Consider the following 3,900-nt stretch of genomic DNA (forward strand, 5'->3'; position numbering starts at 1 on the left):
GATCTGGAGTACCTGAACATTAAGGGCTGTTTTACTCAAATCCTTTCAACTGGGAGTAGCCACCTTCCAAATCTGCAGCATTTATATTTGGATGGAATGGGCTCCGGGTGCTGTGATTGTCATATTGGGCCTCAAACATTCAGAGATTTAGTCAAGCTAAGTAATTTGACCATATGTGGTTATAGACTGTCAGCAATGGCCTGTTTTCCATGGCATTACTCAGTTACAAAGTTTCATCATTAGTGAACCCTGTGTAGATGATTTGTCAGAGATACTATGCAGAATAATGAATATAAAGTCACTGATGAAGCTAAATATAGAAGCACCAGAAATACAATCGTTAAACCAATCAAACTGCTCCATTTTAAAAAAACAAAGAAAGCCTGACACCTGTTTTTAACATTCTAGAAAACACTGACTTATCATTTGGTGAAATAACGCATATAGAGGAAGGTGCACTGGCTTGTCTCCCGAACCTGACAAGGTTAACTGGGGCTTTCAGCCAGGAAGTCCTACTGCTCCTTTCCCTCTCTGGGATTAAGCAAATCCAGTACTTCAGTTGCTCTTGTAGCAATGACACTGACTTTCAATCAAGAAAATATATTTATACAATGCCAATACAAGCAGCCTCTCTATGTCCAGTGTTGAATTGTGCATTGGGCTAAACTATATGTATTTAATTGGACCTGGGCCTTTACATCCTACTCCCCATTTGAAATGGAATTTTATTTCCAGTCTCAAAAAACTTAATCAATTAACAATAGATGGCCTGACAGACATCAGACTTGATATTTGCTCCTTCCAAAAACAACCAATCACATGGTTAACAAAACTCACTTTAGGGTTGAACAATCCACAAATACTTTATGCCAAACAATTTATCTGTCTTGTTAACCTGCAGTATTTTAATTTAGCAGATAATTTAATTTCAAACATTGAAGATTTTGCTTTCCTGAGATTGACAAATCTGGAGTCCTTAGATATTACAAGAAATAAGATTACACAGATAAATGCAAACACATTTTTTGGTTTACAACTGACAAAACTCACTTTAAGGTTGAACAATCTACAAATGCTTTTTGCAAAACAATTTAGCTGTCTTGTTAAACTGCAGTGTCTGGATTTAACAGATAATTTAATTTCCAATATTGAAGACTTTGCATTCCTGAGATTGACAAATCTGGAGTCCTTAAACATTACAAGAAATAAGTTAACACAGATACATGCAAACACATTTTTTTGGTGTAAGTAGTTTGACATGGTTAGACCTCAGGAACAATCCACTTATTCACAACATTGAGGCAATGTCTTTTACACACCTCACTTCTCTAAGATAAAATGTTTCTCGGGCAAGAGAACAATCCACTAACAGAACCTGTAATCAAGCTCAATCTGACACTTATATTTGGTGGCATTCTGAGTCAGCTGACTCATCTGTACATTAGTTCAGCTATGAGGCCAATGCAGTTGACTATCGGCAGCAACATCACATCTAAACAGAACCTGAGTCTCCAGCTCAAAGGCCAGACGGTTTCATTTGAAGACTGTGACAGACCTTTCTTTCAGTCTGTAACCCATCTTATTGCTGATGCTGAAGAATTCCTTTGTGGAGCTGAATTCATGGGAAAGTACTTCACGTCTGTGGAGACATTTGACTACAGATCTAAGCTTTCAGCTAAAAGTGTTGATTTAACATCAATTAATCAGCTGATTCACTTGAGGAAACTGGCTCTAAGACGGGTGGATCTTTTAATACAGCGTTCTGCCGACATCATTTTTCACAACCTGACCAAACTGGAAGTTCTGGAACTTTACAACTGCAGGATTAATTCTTTGGAGAGGAGTTTAACTAAAGACTTAAAAGCTTTGAAAACATTATATTTGGATATCGAGAACATCTATAATGTATTCTACAGCTTTACTGAACCTCTCTCTAGCCTTAAGTATTTGATATTTGATAATTTACAGACGTTTTGCAGTTGTGACAATGCTTGGCTCATTACATGGGCAAAGGGGTACAGGCAGGTTGAAGTGATCATGCTAATTACGTATACACATGCCATTATGCATGATTTGGAGGACTTGATATGCTTGTCGGACAATGGAATAGACACACCTAATTTTGTAAAGTACACAGAAGCCAACTGCTCAACAGAGGTGGGCTTTGTGCTCTTTGCTGCGACTGGCCTGGGAGTCCTGTTCTTCATGCTGGTGGTGTCGGTCCACAACCTGGCCGGCCCCTACCTCCTCCCCCTCTACCACATCACCCTTGGCTGGCTGTCAGAGGCCATGTGATCCAACACCAGGGGGCGCTACCACTACGATGTCTTTGTCTCCTACAGCGGGAAGGATGAACACTGGGTGGTGGAGGACCTGCTTCCCAATTTGGAGCAGAGGGGTCCTCCTTTCCTGCGCCTCTGTCTGCACAGCAGGGACTTCCAGCTGGGGAAGGACATTGTGGAGAACATCACAGACAGCCTCTACCGGAGCCGCCACACCCTCTGCCTAGTCAGCCGCCACTACCTGCGCAGTAACTGGTGCTCCCTGGAGATGAAGCTGGCCACCTCCAGGCTGCAGGTGGAGCAAAGGGACATCCTCCTTCTGGTCTTCCTGGAGAAGATCCCCCCTCGCCGGCTGTCTGCCCACCACAGGCTGGCTCGCCTGGTGAAGACAAGGACCCATCTGGACTGGCCCCAAGACCCCAATCAGCACCAGGCATTCTGGGACAGACTGTGGGCTAAACTGAAACCAGACTGAAGCGTGAGATCAGAGGTTGATGTAGAATCTTGTGTTTATGCAGATGTAATGTTGACACATATTTTGAGGTATTGAATTTGTCGTTTAAAGTTCTCTGTACAAAATGTCTACCAGTTTTTGAGATTTGTTAAGACAATTGTGATTAAGTCCTTTTAAATGCTCTGTCTGGAGTATACTTTCACTGATTCATCTGAAATTACCTAGAAATAATCCTATTTAAATTTCATAGAAAAAAGCCAATAATTGTTTTACTTCCCCAAATTTCATCAGCTCCTGTTTGTATTTTTCAACAACTAATCGCTAACACATATCTTTGCTTGTATATTTGTTGCCAAGAGGAACTGAAAAAGTGTCATGAGCCCTCTCACTCCACCGGGTTACCACCTTAATTGGTTTCCACTATCTTCCACTCTGCTCACCTCCCTCTCTCTACTCAGCCTAACTAGCTCCACCTGTCCCTGCTCTGCTCGGCTCTAATTACTCTGCCAGCTGCGCTGCATTACCCACTAACCTCTCCCAGTATTTAAGGCCCTGTCTTTCAGCTCTCCGGTGTCAGATCGTCTGCAAAGCTCACACCCGGAACCTGTTTGCTCGCGCTTCTGGCTCACCCTGGTTTTGTGACCCCGGACCTGCCTGTTTATTGGATACTCTTCTGCCTTAGGAGATCCAGACCTGCTTCTGCCATTACGACTCCTGACTACTCTTCAATCCCGGTAACTCTGACCAGCCTTCTGCCTTGCTACTACGTATTTTGGATTCCCTTGAACTGTACTGCTGCCTGGTTTCATTCCGCCCTGTTGTGTCTGTGTCTCCCCCCCCCCAGGACTTCTGGACCACCCACCACCGGCTTCATAGGACGCATCGCTGCCACTGGGGGGCACAGACCCAGCGCATTGGACGGGATCCCTGTTACCCCTGGAGCCTTCATTCACTCCCTACTTCCCTTTTCCCTTAAGTTTAATAAACTTTCTGGTGTGACGCAATTGTGGTCCTCTGGTCGTCTGTCTGAACCGTGACAGTACGATCTGACCATTATGGACTCAGCGCACACTTTCCCCGACATGGAAACCGATGAGCATGAGCAGCAGTTCCAGCAGCAGCAACAACAACTCGCCATGCTCATTCAACTCCTCACCAACCTTA

General features: G+C 43.6%; 1 pseudogene; it reads left to right on the plus strand.

Annotated features, from left to right (window-relative positions):
* The first annotated feature begins 958 nt into the window (after positions 1 to 958).
* LOC121555371 lies at positions 959 to 2,757 on the plus strand (annotated as a pseudogene).
* Positions 2,758 to 3,900: the final 1,143 nt, after the last annotated feature.

Source organism: Coregonus clupeaformis, chromosome 7 (assembly GCF_020615455.1).
Source record: "Coregonus clupeaformis isolate EN_2021a chromosome 7, ASM2061545v1, whole genome shotgun sequence".
Lineage (NCBI taxonomy): Eukaryota > Metazoa > Chordata > Actinopteri > Salmoniformes > Salmonidae > Coregonus > Coregonus clupeaformis.